General features: G+C 43.0%; 1 pseudogene; it reads left to right on the plus strand.

The window, feature by feature from the left end:
- The first annotated feature begins 14103 nt into the window (after positions 1 to 14103).
- The window catches only part of LOC145393358 (protein GVQW3 pseudogene), a 10420-nt pseudogene continuing 3020 nt past the window's right edge, over positions 14104 to 21503 (plus strand).

A 21503-nucleotide genomic window follows, 5' to 3' on the forward strand; every position in this document is an offset into this window, starting at 1 on the left:
GAAAACTATATGACCTCTATGCCTCTATTATTCTTTCAATCCATGTAAAATATAGATAGTCAGGTATTATATTTATAGTCAAGCATAAAAAAAGTAAATAATTGTGATGAATACTAAACCTGGCATCCGATATGGCTCACTGCTGCGCGGCGTTGCCAAACTAAACACAGGGCAACGTTGCCATATGTGCAAAGTGACGGAACTGGGCAGGAAAAAAAATTTCGCGGGCGGGGCAGGGCATGACAGGGCAAGGCAAGGCAAGTAGATGATTGAGGGTGGGGGGGATACCGAGGCACAGGGCAGAGCAGAGCAGGGCAGGGTGGTGGTGATGATGGATAGCGACAGAAGCATTAATGACCAGAGCTTGTCGGGTCTTGCGCCATCACACACACGTTAACAGGACCGATAATTGTTTAAAGGCCGAAGGCTGACTAAGCACTTATGGGGGTTTAGAATCTCTCCACGACAGGTCTAGATTGTGCTGTTTACTTTTACTTTTCACCGTGGATGAACCCTGGGATTAAGTGTTCATCAATAGTGAGATAAGACAGACGAAGTAATGTATGAGTTCAGAATGAAGATTGTTAGGTATCTGGCTGTAGAGAGATAAGACTGTGTTGAAGAGACTGCTGTTATTTCGTTGTCAGATCAGAGAACACCTTCTCTTAAAGTAAGAGATACTTTGTATGTATGTGGGTGTTGGAGACTGTTTATAAGAAGGGAAAATTACTAATATCACATTTCCCCCCGCCAGATTCAGCGGCAAGCAGTAGCTAGCTAGCTAACTAGATAAATTAACTGATTGATTGGCTAATGGATAGATAGATATAATTAATTTCTATAAACTTGCAATACAGTGACGCTTTATTTCACTACATTTTACGTCAGCTAATCGATCTGGGCACGGAAAAAAAAAAAAAAAAAAAAAAGATCAGTTGCCTGTCTCATTTTATTTTTTCCTCCAGGAAGGACAGGAAAGCAGAGTACAGACTAATCCACTTGTTTCTTGTTCCTCTTTAAAAAACAGATCCTATTTCTTCCCAAGTATATTTGTTCTTCTCCCCCCCCCTCCCCCCAAGAAAGCTACAAGTGGAGATTTGACTGTAAGTTTGTGATTTCGGGAGCTGCCTTGCAAATGTTCGGCGTTGCAGGCCTCGTGATGAGAAGCCGGTGCACTGAGTATACACGGTGGGTGAGGGTTCGATGTCGCGGGCGGCAACAGTTGTGTCGCCTCTCTTGTTTTTGTCTGCGGACTTCGTGAATCAATCTGGTGAAATAATTGCAAGTGCCAAGGATGATTTATTTAGTAACGTATCAGAAAACTATATATGTTAATAAAGAGAGAGAGAGAGAGAGAGAGAGAGAGAGAGAGAGCAGTATCATCAATATCAATTGTTACAGGTTGCCGGTACTGTTTTCCATAGTCGACGGAAAGTAACACAGAAGAGATTACACAACTTTTGACGCCAATTGTTTACAGATCATGTAGCACACATTTCTCAGGTATAGGTGGGATTAGACGATGTTCCTGTTTTTATTGTTAGTACCAGATTAGTGTATGTTATTGTATGTCATGTTAGAGTAGCGTCATGTTCAACTCGGATCTGTAACGAGTTCATGAGTGTACACAGACAGGGAGAAAAGTTCGTCTGCTATTCCACTAGGTCAGCTTCATACCTTCGCTATGTCAGTTACTTTTCTCCCTGGCGTTATCATACAAAAGAAAATTATATGTGGGCAAAACAACCGACTCTCTCAGCTAAGGAATATAAATCACCCGAACGGACGAGAGAAATAAATGAGGTGAAATATTATATAAAACTTTGTCCCCGACTGCATGGCTACTGAAACATGGCACACAAGACCGTTTCAAATCACTTCGTCCCTAGTTTCAAAATGTAAAGCGTAGGTGGAGCGATACTTTTTAAAACTTCGAATAATTGTGTATTACGTATCTGTTGTAGTGCATCTCATACGGTATATATGTTCTAGTGATATTTTGCGATCAAGGCACGATAACATGTGTGGTGGCGAGTTACATACTGTTAGAGATTGAATTCTTAGGCTGACGGTATTTTTTATATTGTTAACTCAGATTCCTGCGATTCACTCTCGCCTGAGGAAAATCTTTGTTAACTGAAACAGAACACTAAATTCGTCCGGAAATGAAAGGGTTAACCTGGGTAAGTGCTACCGGAGTAGGAAGTACATTACGCGTTACATATGTTAGACTGCATTATGTACGGTATATTGCAGTACACTTTCGTAATCTTACACTGGATATGCTGGGTGACTATTTCGTTATTAAAAATTTCACTTTTGTATCATTACCAACATGTGCAAAATAGTAGTAGATTAAAGAAAAGAGTATAATGCGCTTATTTAGTGACCATGTGGGCATTAGTGATTGCGGATTCTCAGGCAGTTAATAAGGTATCTTTATTAGTATTAACAGGGGTAAGAGCTTGCAGATTAAAATCAGACATTATGTAATGTGTCTTACGTAAGTATTACACTGCATTACATGTACGTTAATGAATTATTGTATGTAGCTACAGTGTCGTTATCGTACACATTTAATATATTTGGTAGTTAAATCTGGTTATTAAAGAACTCACATTCCAGGACTGACCAAAAGATGCCGACTAAGGACCAAACAAAGGACATGATACAGATGGAGTCGTGGAATGTAAGGGGTCCAAATGATCAGGTGAAAGAGAGAGAGATTGTCCAGGTGCTTGAGGGTGCGAAAGTGGATGTATGTGGATTAACTGAAACTAAATGGTAAGGTAAGAGTGTGAGAGAATGGGAGTATGGATGCGGTATATGAGCAGGAGTAGGTGAGAATGAGAGGGCAAAAGAAGGAGTGTGTATTGTTGTGAGTAACAGATGGAAGGAGAATATAAGAGTATGGATCACTTGGCTCAAGGATTGTGTGGGTAAGATTGAAAGTTGAACTACAAATATGGGTGATTGTGTGCGCGTATGCGCCAATGCAAGATCGTGCAAGCAGAGTGAGGGAAGAGTTCTGGACAAATGTGGAAGTGTACATGCAAAAGTTTGAAAGGAATGAGAGAGTGTTTTTGGTTGGTGTTATGAATGGTAAAGTAGGGAATGTGAAGATGGATGGAGTAGTTGGTGAGTGGGGTGTGCCGGTTGAGATACATGAGAATGGCGGTGCTTTAGTGGAAATTTGTGCCAGGAGGGGGTTGGTGATAGCCAATACCCTTTTCAGGCACAAAATGATCCACAGGTATACATGGGGAGTGATGAGAAGGATGGGTGGTGAACTGAATGAAAGGAAGGCAATGATTGATTATGTGTGTGTGTGTTGATGAAAGGATGTGAAGATGTGTAATGGATGCAAGAGCATATAGAGGCTGGGGAAGTGGACTTTCTGACCACCACTTGGTGGTGGTCAGGATCAAGGTCCAAGTAAAATAGAGAAACAGAAGAAGGGAAGGACGGGAGGAAGGAGTAGATGCAAGGAGAGTGGAAAGGTTACAAGACAATGAGAAAAAGGCAGAATATAAGAGAGAAGTGGAGAACCGATTGGGTAAATATGAACTAGAGCAGATGGGAGCCGTGGAAGGTGTGTGCAAGATATTCACAGAAGAAATATGTGCAGCATGTGAGGTGGTGTGTGGGGAGAAGAGAAGATGAAAAGGGGTGCAAGGAACAGCATGGTGGAATGAAGAGGTGAGACAGGCTGTGGCACAAAAGAAGAAAGCATATAATGAATGGATGAAAAATAGGGAAGTGGAAGAACTTGAGAGACGGAAGAGAGAGTTATATGTATAAAGGAAGAGGGAGGTAAAAAGATTAGTAAGAGTGAGTAAGAAGAGAGAGGATGAGGATTTTGGAAGGAATTTGAGTGTAAAGTGGAGGGAATGTAAGAAAATGTTCTGGAAAGAAGTAAAGAGAGTTAGACAGGGTGGCAGTGAAGTTAGTAGAAGGGTGAATGATAAAATGGTAGATTACTAGTGGAGAACGAAGAAAATGTGTGCAGATGGAGAGAACACTTTAAGGAATTGTTGAACATAGAGAATGAAAGTAATGCGAGTATAAGTCGCTGGGGAATGGCCGGGAGAAAGAGGGAGGTAAGAAGACAGGAAGAAATCAGTAGGGTGGAAATTGTGGAACTAATGAAGAAAGTCAAAATAGAGAAAGCCCCAGGAATTAATGGAGCGTGTGGTGAAATGCTGAAGCATGGGGGAGAGATAGTAGTAGAATGGATGTGGAAGATGTGCAGAATGGCCTGGGAGGAAGGTAGAGTCCCGGAAGATTGGAAGTCGGGTATAATTATTCCTTTGTACAAAGGGAAAGGGGAAAAAGAAGTGGTTGGTAACCATAGGGGCATTTGTCTTCTTAGTGTAACAGGAAAAGTATATGGTAGGATACTTATTGACGGAGTTAGGGAAATAACAGAGGAATTAGTTGGAGAAGAACAGGGAGGTTTTAGCAAAGGAAGAGGTTGTGCAGATCAGATATTCATTCTTAGATCTTTAGTGGAAAAGTTTCTAGAGAAGGGAAAGAAGTTGTATGCGGCCTTCATGGATTTGGGAAAAGCATATGACAAGTGGGATAGACAAGGATTGTGGAAAGTATTAAGAATATATGGAGTGGATGGGAAGTTGTTGAATGCCATGAAGAGTATGTATGAGGGTGCTAAGGCTGCAGTGCGTGTGGATAGTGAACTGAGTGAATTTTTCTATTTGAAGGTTGGACTGAAACAGGGTTGTGTCGTGTCTCCATGGTTGTTCAATCTGTACATGGATGGGGTTATAAAAGAGATACAAGGTAGGGCAGTGGATGTTGGAGTGGCCCTAGTGAGAGAGGGCAGTGTTTGGAAACTCCCTGTACTGTTGTTTGCAGATGATACTATGTTGTTACATGTAGACGAAGGGGAGCTGCAAGGGTCGGTGGATGAATTTGAGAGACTATGTAAGACGGAATCTAAAGGTGAATGTAGGGAAGAGTAAAGTTATGGTCTTCGAGAGAAGTGAAGTCAGTGAATGTACTATGAGGTTGGATGATGAGAAAATGGAAAATGTGAGTGTGTTTAAGTACTCGGGTAGTGTGATGATTAAGGATGGAAGTTTGGAGAGTGAAATACTTGAAAGGGTACAACAAGGAAGAAAGGTTGCCGATTCCTTGAAGTAGTGATAAGAAACAGGGAAGTGAGCATGGAAGTGCTCATGACAGTATTGTGATACCAACTCTAAAGTATGGAAGTGAAGCTTGGACGTTGTTAGAGGGACGCAAGTTAAGAGTGAGAGCAGTGGAAATGAGTTACTTAAGAGGAGCCTGTGGAGTCATATGGAGAGACAGGCTGACAAATGAGGATGTAAAGGGGCGTCATGGTGTGGATGTGGATGTGATAGGAAGCGTTAGGAGAAACACATTGAGGTGGTTTGGCCATGTGGAGAGGATGGAGAGTGAGAGACTGACGAGGAGAGGGTATGTGGGTGCGGTGGAGGGGGAGAGAGGAAGGGGGAGACCAAGGATGAAATAGAGGGATGGAGTGGAGAGGTATATGAGAGAGGGGGGTGTGAGTTGGGAGCAGGGCAGTGAAATGGCGGGGGATAGGGCGACTTGGAGGCGATTTGTTTGTGGCCACCCCGGATGGGAATTAGGCGTCTGGCAATAGATAGGTAGATAGATTCTAGGCACGTAATATGCCTTCTGTATTATCAATTATTATTATTAACGTAATATCCGGCATGTTGAGCATTACATATATATTTTCATCACTTTACAGTTTCATAATTTTACACTGGATATAATTAGTGAATGAATTAAGATCTCGATGTTAAGGCAATTATTATGATACATTAGCCGATTTAATCTCTAAATACTATTGAACTGAAATTTGAAAAACGTTAGGCGTTATATAGTTTTTGTTACAGACTGTTCGTAATTACATATTGGATTTCTCAAGTAGTTAATTTGGAAGTTAGTGTTAGCGTATACATGTATATTCACGAAGAGTTATTTGAGGTACATATATTACAGTACATATTCTTAAATGAGAATTTTCAACGACAGTTGTATTTAATACCGTTTTCGACTTCTCAGGCGGCCAATTATACATTATTATTAACAATATTTTTACCGTAGGTGATGTGAATACCAGGGTTCTTCATGGTTACTATGGCTTGCCAAGTCTTGAGGTACTGAAGGAACAGTCCCCAAATAAATATAAATACACATTATATAGTACCTCGACACACAAATGAAAATTATAGCCTTGTTTGACCCACTGCGTATCCACACATGTGTATATATACTGTACACCCCTCCCAGTTTCTATGGTGGTTGGAAGCTAAGGGTTACTTGACAGGTTGATAAAGGTAACCAGAGACATTCGAGGTTGGAACAAAAGGTCTCTTATCAGGTCAACACGTCTCCTAGGTCAGCCCCACTCGGGACTGGGTCAGTGCTGGCACTCTAACTCCGGGATGCCTCACGCCCGGACCTCGGCGTGGGTAGGATCCTTCCCAAAAAAGATATATTAAACAGAAACAAAACTAAATAGCCAAAATAAATAGGAACAGCTAAGGATATGTACACAGACAAGTGACAGTGAGCAAAGAATGAGTATTGTAAACCGATTTTTAATACTCATTACTGGCGGAAATATAGTTAGTGAAAACAAAGTAAAACATCAATTTCACAGTAGATAATAAAACTTTACCAAGATATAAACAGAGCAAGGAAAACTTATCAGTGTGATCTGGTTGAGGTTGAAGTTTTTTTTTTTTTTTAAGTAAATGGCTATCACCCTGAAGAGGCATTCGACCAGCAAGAATCGATAATCATGAAAGCCAAAATAATTATGTGAAATATTTGCATCTCCTTCATACCAGTATCAAGTTATTATGCACGATTATGAAACATAAGTAATAAAGAATACATCAGTATACATGGATAGTACCAGGACAAATACTTCCATCTATACATCATATGTTAACTCATTACTATACTACTACAACATAATCAGGTACATGTCAAATTTGTGTAAAAAATACATAAAAAGGAACAATTACGAATATATTACATCAAATGAAGAAGTTTTAATGTCAGCTATGAGGAAATCAGAGGGGGGATGTGAAGAGGGAACAGCACTGGAACTGTCTTAGGTGGAACTGAAGGAGGAACAGCACAGGAATCGTCTAAGGTGGAATTGGAGAAGAAAGAACGAAGAGTCCTGCTTTATCAGTAGAAGAAATAGCCACAGGGCCATCAGAGTCAAAAAGACGAGGGAAGGATGATGAAGTCAAGTTGTTAGAAAGGTTTTTGGCAAGGTGTCAGAAGGAGCGGGAAGAATTGGAGTTGGAGTTCAGAACATTTAGTACGAATGAAATTATTATTAGCAGAGCGAACGACAGACTTAGCACGATTCTGGGCAGAAACATAAAAGATATGGGATTCAGGGGTGAGTTGGCTCCAGTACCTTTTGTAGGTCTTCTCTTTGTTTTTGACAATTTTTTTTTTTTACATTACTCAAAGGATACGAGAAAGGAATGTATGCTTAAATGCTCGAGAGAATAGCCTCCGTAATACGCAGGGCACAGATGGCTCTCTGCCATGATAGCAATAATTAGGGAAATCAAAGAAGTGCTGCCTGAGGGCCTCTCAATCAGCAGCTCCAAAGTGCCACAACCAACGCTTTTTGGGAGGGTCCACAGGCCTTGTTGGAACGATATGACAGGTTAAGGTAATTAGGTTGTAATCGGAGGGCCCCAAAGGAGAGGAACGATTAACTGAGTAAGCAGAAGGATTAGTTGTAAGGAAGAGGTCAAGTATGTTGGAACTCTCTCTAATCCCTTAACCATGGGGCGTCACTTTCGTGACACTCGGGCGCAATGGATCATACCGCGGGGCGTCACTTTTGTGATTCTGTGTTATTTTGAATTATCCCGGGCTTTCAAGTGGTGGCTTGTATCATCTATCAGTACTGCCAATGTCCAATACTAGTCAGCACTCCAAATCTCATCTGTACTCCCATCCATTGTTGACATTTTAGCGATTTTCCCCCCTTCCTGACTCCCCTCCATTACCCTATCCTCTCACCTCCCAGGCTGCGCTGCGCTAAGCAAATCTCCCCTGGATTTTTCCACAGATTTCATCCATTGAAATAAGCCCTATGCCCTATACTTATACAAAATAATATATACCAAAAAAAAATAAGGTAAGTGATAGTGGTATACACCAGGAATTGGCTAATTATCACCTGACAACACCTCACATGCATTCATTTGCTACATTACCACGGTAATTTCCCCTTTGAATTATGCCTTGTAATCTATTTCTGTAATGAAAATATATATCAGAAAGGAAGGGAGAAGCCTAAGTGACATTTACATTCACCTGGAACTACCTATTTCTTTATGTATTGCCGAGATTTTCTACCAATAATTTATTAGCATGTAAGTTAGCAGCTGTCATCCTCATTGTCACCGTCAACCCTTGCCTTCTCAGATAAGCCGCGGCATTTAGTTCCTTGTCCTCCGCTGTGGTCAAAACATGTCGCACTCGCACCCCGCCATTTCTGCCGCTTCTGTGCCCATTGCAAAGGGCCCCGTGATCTCTACACCCAGAAAAAGTTATGAGGGAAGCAGGAAAGGACTAAGTGACTCTGCAGTGGAACGTGAACTAGTGGAATTGTCAATGGTGATGATGGATAGTGATTTTGACCCTTCAGGGGAATCGTGTGATGAGCCGGGTGAGGAAATCGTGCCAGAAAGTACTAGTACGAGTGCTTCAGTGTCCAAAGTTATCCCTAGCTCCAAGGAAAAGGAGCCGTTAGTGCAGAAAGGGAAGGAATTTGGGAAGGGAGTGAAAAGGCGGCATGTTAGCCCCAGAACAATGGCCCCGCGTGACCCAGCTCACCATGAGTCCCAAGTTTGATTCACCTCCCCGTTCCCCAAGCCCCACTTCACTCATTTCTTCCTCTTCTTCTGCTGAATTATCTCCGGAGTCTTCGTCGTCGGAGTCACCATCAGCATCAACAGTGAAGGCAGGCCGTAGAGGAAGAGGTAAATCCCTGACCTGTAAAAGTAGAGTTGCTACTAGAGTAAGGGCTGCTAGTGCTGTACGGCAACTCAGGGTCAGTGCGAGTGACCTTGAACGTGGTAAATCTCCCTCACAGCCACCCACCACCCTCACCCATCCTACACCGCCACGATAGGGAATCCTGGACGCCTTTGCGTGGACGGAAGGGTCCGATTTTGTGCCAGAACATTTAGTTTTTGATGAGAGTTCCTCAGGAGTACAGCCTGTCTTCACTATTGACGATGATGCTGAGTGTGTGGACTTTCTTTTGGCCTTCCTAGATGACGAAGTCATGCAGCACATATGTGATGAGACCAACGGGTATGAATCACAACGTGCTGCAAGTGGTACAGGTGCAGCCAAGATGCAACAGTGGTCCATGCTGGGAGTGCAGGAGCTATATGTGTTCTTTGCCCTCATGCTTCTCATGCCACACTCAAAGAAGCATGAGTTGGAAGAATACTGGTCCATGGACCCCTTACTACCCTCACTCACCTTCAATAAGTACATGGCCAGAGATCGCTTCCAGAACATCATGGGAAACCTGCACTTTGCCGACAATGATGTACCTTCCCAAACTGACCCACTCTGGAAGATCCGGGAGATTCTGAGCAGAATGAAGGATAAGTTTATGTCATTCTTCCACCCCTTTCAGAAGGTTGTCATTGACGAATCCTTGGTTTTGTTCAGAGGACGTCTTCGGTTTGTACAGTACATTCCAAGCAAACGCCATCGCTTTGGAATCAAGTTCTTTGTACAGTGCGACTGTAAGACGGGGTACATCCTTGACTTCGTCATTTATTCAGCCAGCACTGTCGATCTGGATAAAACACACCCCCTTGGCTTCTCAGGCTGTGTAGTGAAAGTGCTCCTTGAAAAGTATTTTGGTGGGAATCATGTGCTGTATACAGACAACTATTATACAGCACCGAAACTTGCCAAATACCTTTCAGAGCACGGCATTGGCTCCTGCAGCACTGTCAAAAGTAATCGTGCCCACTTCCCTAAATTCCCAGAGGCAGGAACCTAGCAGCGAGGAGACGTGCACCTACGCAAGTCTGAGAAGATGCTGGCAATATGGTGGCATGACAAGAGGGTCGTGCACATGCTCACCACCGTTCATAAGGGGGAAATGACAGACAGTGGGAAGGTCGACCGTAGGACAGGCGAACCTGTGATGAAACCTGATGCTGTGTTAGACTACAATATCATCAGGCGGCTGGTGGACAAGTCCGAGATGATGATTGGTGAGATCGACTGCCTCAGGAAGAATACTAGGTGGTACAGGAAAGTTTTTCTGCATCTCATAGACATGACGATGCTGAACGCCTTCATCATGTACAAGATGAAGGTCAAGCCACCTAAGTCCTTCTCCCTGAGGTTGTTCGCCAGGACTTGTGTTCAACAGCTGCTGGAAAGATATGGTAGGGTGACAGCAGCAACTCCAAGGCGCCATCCAGTAACACTTCCCAACAGACTTGAGCAGGGGGCTTATATGGATCGGCACAGACTGGTGCTAATGCCTGCCACAGGCAAGAGGAAGGCTGTGATCCGCAGGTGCCAGGTGTATGCACATACCACCCGACGCACACCTGAGCACAAACGCACCTCTTGGCAGTGCGCTGAGTGCCAGGTTCCCCTCTGTGTTACCTGCTTCTTTGATTACCACAGCCAGAAGCAGTTCTAAAAGTGCAAGTGCGAAAGGAAAGTAATGTGAAAATAATGTGTGAATAATGTGTAAATAATGTGTAAATAGCAAGTGAAAGCAATGGATGTTCAGTACATATGATTGAACAGTGTATTATAGTTTTATCTTACTGAAAGTGACAGTGAATAACATAGTGTAAGTAAAATAGAAGGGTAAATATTGAAAATACAATAGAAAATGTAAATAGTAATGTAAGTAATTAGTAATATAAGAATATGAGTACAAATACTTTATGTTTTAACAGTGAAAGTGAATCCGTGGCTCTCTACGTATTTTACTGAATGAAAAATTGAATGACTTCAGTGACAATAAACTAATACTACTGAAGGTAACTTATGGATAAAAACTCCAGATATATATAAGTGTTATATAGTAATAGAAATATAAAGTGTGAGGGGTTTTATGAATAATAAATGACAGAGTACCAAGAGCGAACTAGCGCAAGTGGGAAGGTCATACGCGCTCGTAATTTTCATTGCTTTCACAGTGTGTTTTTTTTTTTGGAGTATGGATCCCAAACTACTTGATAATCATAGAGTAGCGTTTATAGTGTTAATATCTGGCTGTGGTAATCATATTACGGGTTGTTGGGAAGTGTAAAGTGGAGACTTCGTTACCCAACTTCAGAGGTCTCCACAAGTCCTACGGTAACGGACGAAGGCTCAACAAACATTCCATGAGAAAGCTGAAGGTATGTGCCATAAGCATATTTAATTTTAATATTTTAGGACTAATAACTGATTTTTGGCAAATATTTTTTGAAAGTCTGTCGGAGCCCGAATAACTCCGCGGGACACGCAAAACATTGGTAAACATGCCCGCGGTGTAAGGGTTAAGGCAGTCAGGGATACAGATAGGGTGCTATACATGTTGCTGTAGGTCATTAAGGATAGAAAAGATGTAGGCTTGTCCACCAGGCAGATCACTGAAAGGAGAGGAGAGCCAAAGTTGGTGGTGAACATTGAAATCTCTAATAATAGAGATTTCAGAGAAAGGAGAGATTAACAGGATGTGTTTCACCTTAGAAGTAAGATAGTCAGAGAATTTTTCATATATGGTTACATATGTGTCAGTAAGGTGGAGTTCACTCGAAGGCGGACTGAAACAACCTCCTTCCACCTGGTTCCTCTGGAGGAACTGGAACAGTCACATATGGTCCTTTTGACTGATGGAATTGCCGGGTCAGTCCACTGACTTTGTCACAGAGGATGAATTCTTTCCGAAAGAGACACTAGACTGTACCTCACTTGGAATGTTCCAAGTCTCCAAGAGTTCTACAGCCGATTAAGCTAGTATATCAGCCTGCCTGTTGCTGTAAACACCGCAATGACCTGGCACCCTGATCAGAGAGAAGGATTTAGCACATGTATGCAGCTTATTGATAATGCAGTCCAGGACCTCACGTGAATCAGTCCTACATAAATGAAATGCCTTAAAAGCGGACTTAGTAAAAAAAAAAAAAAAAAAAAACTGTCATGATTTGAACACAAAGCAAAGTCTATAGCTTGATCTATGGCAGAGTTGGGCAGTAAATACAGACGTATGGGGTAGTGGGCAAGCGAAAATGGATGCGGCACTCCATAGACCACATACTCGCACCCACACATTCATCCAACTTAGAGCCACTGGAGTACAAGTGGAATGACGCTAGGTTTCTAATGAGTATCATCCGGAACAACTGTCGTACCTCCACCTCTGGTCCCCTAGACTTAGCGACGGGGAGTTGGTCAATGTTGATGGTGGTACTGACTCCCAGGGAGCTATTTTTGATGTCAAAATTTGATCCCAATTAGGAATGTCATACCCTAACAACTCACAGAGGAAGTGAAGCCTCACAGCCACAAACTTGAGGGCCGCATACAGCAGGTATTCTCACTGTAGGAGGATCCAACAAGCAGGAGGGCCAAGTGAACGTTTGCAGCGGGTGGTGACACCGTATGAAAACAGCAGGTGGTCTCGCTGTAGAGGGAGGGGAGGCACATTAGCCTCCACTTCCAACCGCTACACACGAGTACATCAAAGGGCTCCAAGACATATATGCAAGCACACGTTCTGAAGCATATCTAGTCTAAGGAGTGCAGTATCTGATGCCGACCAATACACTTGTTAGCCATAGTCACGTTTAGAATGGATAAGGGACTTACACACCATCAGTGAAAACGTTCTGTCTTCTTCCCAGGATTTATCGGAAAAAAACTTAAGGACGTTTACTTTTTTACAAGTAGCAAAAAAATGATTAATTTGTTTTATCCAACTGAGCCTACTGTCAAAATGAAGACACAGGAATCTTACCGAATTTTGAATGGATATCGGCTGATTATCTAAAGTTAATTGCAAAGGAGGTATGTTAAGATTACAAGTAAAAGCAACAGCAATACACTTAGGAACGGAAAATTTAAATCCCAACTCCAGGGTCCAATGTTGAACAGATTCAAGTGTCATTTGAATCTGCCGTGCAGAGGATTGTGCAGTGCGGGAAGAGTGCCATATTGCACAATCATCAGCACTGAGTGAGTATCTAAGCATCCTGGGGATGGAAGCAGACGATGGAATATATGACAACACTAAATAAAGTAGGGCTAAGCACACTTCCTTGTGGTACCCCGTTCTCCTGGACAAATATGTCCGATGTAAAGTAACAGGACAGCCTGACAGAAAACGTTCTCTCAGTAAGGAAGTTCTGGAAAAAAAAAAAAATGGCAAGTTACCTCAAGCCATAAGTAAAGAATTGACATAGTATTTCGTTTTGCTAGGTCATGTCATAAGCCTTCTAAATATCCAAAAAAAATATTCCTATCATAAATTCGTGATTGGCAAAAGCCTCAGCTATGCAATGTTCCAGGTGCACTAAATGATCCAGAGTGGACCTGTGTTTACGGAATCCAGTCTGTTGATCATTTAACACACCCTTTGACCCTAAAACAAAACGTAACTTTTATTAACCACATGTTTAAAGGCATTACATAGACAGTCAACGCAATAGGTCGAAATGAACTGGGACTCATAAGGTGACCATCCTGGTGTGGTATCGGTATGACTTGCGTGTAGTGCCATGAGACTGGAAACGTGCAAGACGCCCAAATTTCGTTATACACTTCTAACATCTTACTAAGGTTAGCCTGAGTAAGATGCTGACTCATATCGTACGTAATGGTTGATGGACCGGGACTGGAGGCTTTACAGGATTTCAGGGCAAGAAATTCATCTAGTGTAAATTTGGAAATGTGGCTGATATCTCCGTCTTCTGTGGCAGTCTAAATTCTGCATCTCAGCCGTATGCTTATGCCTTATGGTGGGGAGCAAGGATCGTAGTTGGTTGAGCTGCTTACCTTGGCAAAATGGTCGGCAACAGTATTGGTAATGTCCACGAGATCGTCAATGACATTCCCAGCCACCTCAGGTGTGGTGACCAGTGACTGGGTGGCTGGGACCTGTCACTGGACCAGACCTGACTTAAGGGGGTGAGAATTCACTGTGGACACAAAACTACAATTATTCCGTTTTGCCGCTTTAATTGTCCTCCTTGCCTCAGCCTATGCCGCTTTATCGGCAATAAAGGCTGAGTTTGCTGGCTTTTTCTAAAAAATTCTGTATCTCCTATTGCACTTAGTGAGTGCTTGTCAGCAGTCTGGTGTCCATCACAGAACTATGCTTGTTTGGGATAATGGTAGATGTCTTGGGAACAGCGGCCTCAGCTGTATGTGTAATGTAAGACTGTAGGTGTGCAACTTTCTCATTAATGTTATCTCCCGATATTATCTCGATTGGTGACCCGTGAGTAGTTCTTCCAATCTCCTTTCTTAAAGTTAACTTTAAGTGGTGGGGGAGGCCGGTATTCATCACGTGAATAAGAAAGACAGATCAAGAGAAATGTTCGCTACCCATCGGGTTGTCATACTGGTCCCAAGAGATGTTAATGTGTACATCGGGAGACGACAAGGACAGATTTATACATGTCATGTTGCCAGTGTGGTCGTCTACACGATTCGCTCTACCATTGTTTAGAAGACAGAGGCTTTGACTGAAGTACTAGGTCGGCTACTTGTCCCCCCTTACCATCACTCCTAAAGCTTACACACTGATAGTGATAGGCATTAACATCGTCTAAAATTAATCTGTGGCCCAGAAGTTGATGGATAAGTGAAATGAAAGCATCACCATCAATGGGAACAAGTCAGTGGGATAGAACAAATAGACAGATACATGTTGCCAAATTTCACCCTGCACACGGTAGCTGCCAGTGTAGAATACAGCACCATTTCCGTGTGTGAGTGATTTGTGTGAGTATATGGCATTTTGCCATGATCCCCATATCTTCTATACGAATGGTAGTGTTTGAACTGAGGTCGAGTCTCATGTAAACAGACAACATTCAGCTTATGTAAAGCTAACAAAAGGCTTAAATTTTTTAGTTTATTCCCAATAGACCTACAGTCCCACTGAATAATACTGAATATGACGGTTTAAGATTTATGGGATGGGCCTGTGTGCTTAGCTTTCTTTGATCCCCCGCCGGCAGGTGTATGACAACCGGGGAAAAGATCCTGGTTATTGTTAACGGAAACCTCCATTGATTCATCAGTTATGTGGTTCCCAGACCCCCACTCCCCAAGGAAGATCTAACTCTTCTCTCCCTCGCTGGAGCAGGAGCAGGAAAAACATAAGGACGTGACTTTGAAAGGGTGGTCAGGTTAATCATATCAGACTAGTCAGACTTCAGTTTAGGTCTTACTGACTGATAATCAGCAGCAGCCTGAGAGTAAGTGGTTGTTGCAATATCAGTGAGAGAGTTGGGATGTACAGGAGGAGCAGACGAGGGAGTTAAACTAGTGACATGAGTGCTGGGGACAGGGTCAGTTTGAGTCTCCACTGTGCACATCACGAGACGGGACATAACCGCCGATGCATAGGGGACATTAGGTTTGGGAGAAGCATGCAACTTCCCAACCTTCTTCCTGGCATTGTAGTAGGATAAGCCCTCCGTTGCCTTGCCTTCACTGTGCAGACCTCTTTCTTGTCTTTCCACTTAGTACAATCCCTTGAGAAAGTGGAGTGAGTACCCTTGCAATAAAGCAACATTCAACCAGGGAAATACAGTGGACAGCAGAATGACCCACAGTTGCACACCTGCCACACACTGAGCCAGAAGCCCGGCAAGTCTTACGGTATATGCATGTCCATAGAGTTGACATTCTGAACATCTAAGAGGATTAGGGATATACGGTCTTATGTTAAGAATTTCGTAACCAGCTTTGATCCTCGATGGGAGTGCAACTTTTCCAAAAGTCAGTACAGCTGTTGCAGTCTTCTTCCTTATGCGTCCGAGAATCTAGTAATGAATCTCGCTTCAAAGACATCTTGCATAGCAAGTTCACGTATGATATCATTCTCTTCCATGACCAGGAGAGCCCTACAAATGATAATTCCCTTGCATGAATTCATGGAGTGAGGGATCCTTGGCTCAACGTCGTAACAGGTTTTGACAAGGAGGTCTCAACAATCAAGTTTTTTAACCCTTACACCGCGGGCATGTTTACCAATATTTTGCGTGTCCCGCGTGGTTATTTGGGCTCCGACAGACTCTCAAAAAATATTTGCCAAAAATCAGTTATTATGCCTAGAATATTAAAATTATATATACTTATGGCACATAACTTCAGCTTTCTCATGGAATGTTTGTTGAGCCTTCGTCCATTACCGTAGGACCTCTGAATTTGGGTAACGAAGTCTCCACTTTACACTTCCCAACAACCCGTAATATGATTACCACAGCCAGATATTAACACTATAAACACTACTTTATGATTATCAAGTAGTTTGGGATCCATACTCCAAAAAAAAAAAAAACACTGTGAAAACAATGAAAATTACGAGCGCGTATGACCTTCCCACTTACGCTAGTTCACTCTTGGTACTCTGTCATTTATTATTCATAAAACCCCTCACACTTTATATTTCTATTACTATATAACACTTATATATATCTGGAGTTTTTATTCATAAGTTTCCTTCAGTAGTAATAGTTTATTGTCACTGAAATCATTCAATTTTTCATTCAGTAAAATATGTAGAGAGCCACGGATTCACTTTCACTGTTATAACATAAAGTATTTGTACTCATATTCTTATATTACTAATTACTTACATTACTATTTACATTTTCTATTGTATTTTCAATATTTACCCTTCTATTTTACTTACACTATGTTATTCACTGTCACTTTCAGTAAGATAAAACTATAATACACTGTTCAATCATATGTACTGAACATCCATTGCTTTCACTTGCTATTTACACATTATTTACATATTATTTTCACATTGCTCTCCTTTCCCACTTGCACTTTTAGAACTGCTTCTGGCTGTGGTAATCAAAGAAGCAGGTAACACAGAGGGGAACCTGGCACTCAGCGCACTGCCAAGAGGTGCGTTTGTGCTCAGGTGTGCATCGAGGGGTATGTGCATACACCTGGCACCTGCGAATCGCAGCCTTCCTCTTGCCTGTGGCAGGCATTAGCACCAGTCTGTGCCGATCCATATAAGCCCCCTGCTCAAGTCTGTCGGGAAGTGTTACTGGATGGCGCCTTGGAGTTGCTGCTGTCACCCTACCATATCTTTCCAGCAGCTGCTGAACACAAGTCCTGGCGAACAACCTCAGGGAGAAGGACTTAGGTGGCTTGACTTTCATCTTGTACATGAAGGCGTTCAGCATCGTCATGTCTATGAGATGCAGAAAAACTTTCCTGTACCACCTAGTATTCTTCCTGAGGCAGTCGATCTCACCAATCATCATCTCGGACTTGTCCACCAGCCACATGTTGATATTGTAGTCTAACACAGCATCAGGTTTCATCACAGGTTCGCCTTTCCTACGGTCGACTTTCCCACTGTCTGTCATTTCCCCCTTATGTACAGTGGTGAGCATGTGCACGACCCTCTTGTCATGCCACCGAATTGCCAGCATCTTCTCAGACTTGCGTAGGTGCACGTCTCCTCGCTGCGAGGTTCCTGCCTCTGGGAATTTAGGGAAGTGGGCACGATTACTTTTGACAGTGCTGCAGGAGCCAATGTCGTGCTCTGAAAGGTATTTGGCAAGTTCCAGTGCTGTATAATAGTTGTCTGTATACAGCACATGATTCCCACCAAAATACTTTTCAAGGAGCACTTTCACTACACAGCCTGAGAAGCCAAGGGGATGTGTTTTATCCAGATCGACAGTGCTGGCTGAATAAATGACGAAGTCAAGGATGTACCCCATCTTACAGTCGCACAGTACAAAGAACTTGATTCCAAAGCTATGGCATTTGCTTGGAATGTAGTGTACAAACCGAAGATGTCCTCTGAACAAAACCAAGGATTCGTCAATGACAACCTTCTGAAAGGGGTGGAAGAATGACATAAACTTATCCTTCATTCTGCTCAGAATCTCCCGGATCTTCCAGAGTGGGTCGGTTTGGGAAGGTACATCGTTGTCGGCAAACAGCAGGTTTCCCATGATGTTCCGGAAGCGATCTCTGGCCATGTACTTATTGAAGGTGGGTGAGGGTAGTAAGGGGTCCATGGACCAGTATTCTTCCAACTCATGCTTCTTTGAGCGTGGCATGAGAAGCATGAGGGCAAAGAACACATATAGCTCCTGCACTCCCAGCATGGACCACTGTTGCATCTTGGCTGCACCTGTACCACTTGCAGCACGTTGTGATTCATACCTGTTGGTCTCATCACATATGTGCTGCATGACTTCGTCATCTAGGAAGGCCAAAAGGAAGTCCACACACTCAGCATCATCGTCAAGAGTGAAGGCAGGCTGTACTCCTGAGGAACTCTCATCAAAAACTAAATGTTCTGGCACAAAATCGGACCCTTCCGTCCACGCAAAGGCGTCCAGGATTCCCTATCGTGGCGGTGTAGGATGGGTGAGGGTGGTGGGTGGCTGTGAGGGAGATTTACCACGTTCAAGGTCACTTGCACTGACCCTGAGTTGCCATACAGCACTAGCAGCCCTTACTCTAGTAGCAACTCTACTTTTACGGGTCAGGGATTTACCTCTTCCTCTACGTCCTGCCTTCACTGTTGATGCTGATGGTGACTCCGACGATGAAGACTCCGGAGATAATTCAGCAGAAGAAGAGGAAGAAATGAGTGAAGTGGGGCTTGGGGAATGGGGAGGTGAATCAAACTTGGGACTCATAGCGAGCTGGGTCACGCGGGGCCATTGTTCTGGGGCTAACATGCCGCCTTTTCACTCCCTTCCCAAATTCCTTCCCTTTCTGCACTAACGGCTCCTTTCCCTTGGAGCTAGGGATAACTTTGGACACTGAAGCACTCGTACTAGTACTTTCTGGCACGATTTCCTCACCCGGCTCATCACACGATTCCCCTGAAGGGTCAAAATCACTATCCATCATCACCATTGACAATTCCACTAGTTCACGTTCCACTGCAGAGTCACTTAGTCCTTTCCTGCTTCCCTCATGACTTTTTCTGGGTGTAGAGGTCACGGGGCCCTTTGCAATGGGCACAGAAGCGGCAGAAATCACGGGGTGCGAGTGCGACATGTTTTGACCACAGCGGAGGACAAGGAACTAAATGCCGCAGCTTATCTGAGAAGGCAAGGGTTGACGGTGACAATGAGGATGACAGCTGCTAACTTACATGCTAATAAATTATTGGTAGAAAATCTCGGCAATACATAAAGAAATAGGTAGTTCCAGGTGAATGTAAATGTCACTTAATCTTCTCCCTTCCTTTCTGATATATATTTTTATTACAGACATAGATTACAAGGCATAATTCAAAGGGGAAATTACCGTGGTAATGTAGCGAATGAATGCATGTGAGGTGTGCCTGGTGTATACCACTATCACTTACCTTATTTTTTTTTTGGTATATATTATTTTGTATAAGTATAGGGCATAGGGCTTATTTCAATGGATGAAATCTGTGGAAAAATCCGGGGGAGATTTGCTTAGCGCAGCGCGGCCTGGGAGGTGAGAGGACAGGGTAATGGAGGGGAGGTAGGGAGGGGAGTCAGGAAGGGGGGAAAATCGCTAAAATGTCAACAATGGATGGGAGTACAGATGAGATTTGGAGTGCTGACTAGTGTTGGACATTGGCAGTACTGATAGATGATACAAGCCACCACTTGAAAGCCCGGGATAATTCAAAATAACACAGAATCACAAAAGTGACGCCCCGCGGTATGATCCATTGCGCCCGAGCATCACGAAAGTGATGCCCCGCGGTTAAGGGGTTAACCTGTTCAACTTCACCAGCACAGGCTTCAGTTACCTTCTTAATGAGAAAATGATTGAAGCTAGCCAGGGAAGTAGAATCAATAGCATGTAGCTGTACAAATGTCGCATTATGTTGTGGGATGGCTAGCAGTGATAGAGTTTGGGGGCAACCATTCCTTAAGTCAGTTCGTGTCGCAGTCAAGGTGTCAGAGCCACCTCCCTCCTTAAGGGAGGGAGAGGAACTGGGGAAGATCCAACATAGTATCCACCTTCCCCTTCCGGAGGAAGCAGGAAAGAGAGAGAGAGAAAGAGAGAGAGAGAGAGAAAACGAACAAGGGACAAGACACCCAGGGAAAAACAGCTAAGGCTGAGAAAATCCTCTCAATCTACATTCAGGTCACGTCTATGTTTATACTCACCCCAGAACGATCAGTGGGGGATTCACCACAGAGGTAAGTAAGCAAAGATAATCTCAGGAATAGATACAAACACCTAACATGTCTCTAAATAGGGAAGGGAGGAGAATGAGTACTAACTAACCTAGCTGATAAACACCCTAATGGTAAACAAAAACAAAAGCAAGTGAGGCAGTAATATATCTAGAGGAGAGTTCAGCGCATATATTCGCTCTCTCCGCAACCAAGCATCGAAGACCCCGGTAGGCGAATGCTGGAGAGTCAAGTGAAGGCAAATCCAGCCGAGCTTTCCTACATCACCTCGCACGGAGTTCGCAAGAGTGAGCCTGGGGGAAGCAGACAAGATGACAAAGGCTTCGACTCTTATACCCCGACACATACAGAGTGGAAACTGGTAGGGTACATACGCGATTAAAACTTCTTACTTAAAGTATGAATCTGTCTTCACATGTGACTCCTAGTTTATTAAACCCCTTTACGTTGTGAGGTTTTATGTTACTCAAGCTACAACCAAACGGTTTGATTACGCTTAGGAATGACTTTTGAAACCTGAGAGATTTAATATAGCATTGACTAAGCCTTTCACTATATAGGTGATCTCCTAAGCCGAAAAAAAAAAAAAAAAATCACCTGGTCATAGCAAGATTTAAAAAAAAAAATCTGGTTCAAGTCAGAGGTTAAAGAAGAATCACTGGGATCATAAAGACGGATTATAGTTCACGCATTACGTATGTATTACAGTCCAATTTCTTATTCATACACCGGATATACCTAAGACAGTGCATTACTTAAGGTTTTCTGTTTCTTAGGTAGGTCTGGATACAGGTAGCTTACTAGTAATTAAGATGGAGCCACGAAATTCAAAAACCCATCGATGTTCCATAAAATATTTCCACTAATATTGTACACTACCTGACCATGTCTTTAGTATGGACGGTTTTATTCGTGCTAAAGTGGGGAAATGTGAAGGTGTGTGACACCATCTATTGTGCGTAGGAGGATTACTGGACCTTAGGAATGGACTGTGTATTTTATGTAGAGATTTAGATACGTTAAAGATAGAACCAACCAAAGCTAGTCTTAGTT

The sequence above is a fragment of the Coenobita brevimanus genome, chromosome 24, assembly GCF_032717465.1.
Source record: "Coenobita brevimanus isolate Jiangsu-jjx chromosome 24, ASM3271746v2, whole genome shotgun sequence".
NCBI classification, from domain to species: Eukaryota; Metazoa; Arthropoda; class Malacostraca; order Decapoda; family Coenobitidae; genus Coenobita; species Coenobita brevimanus.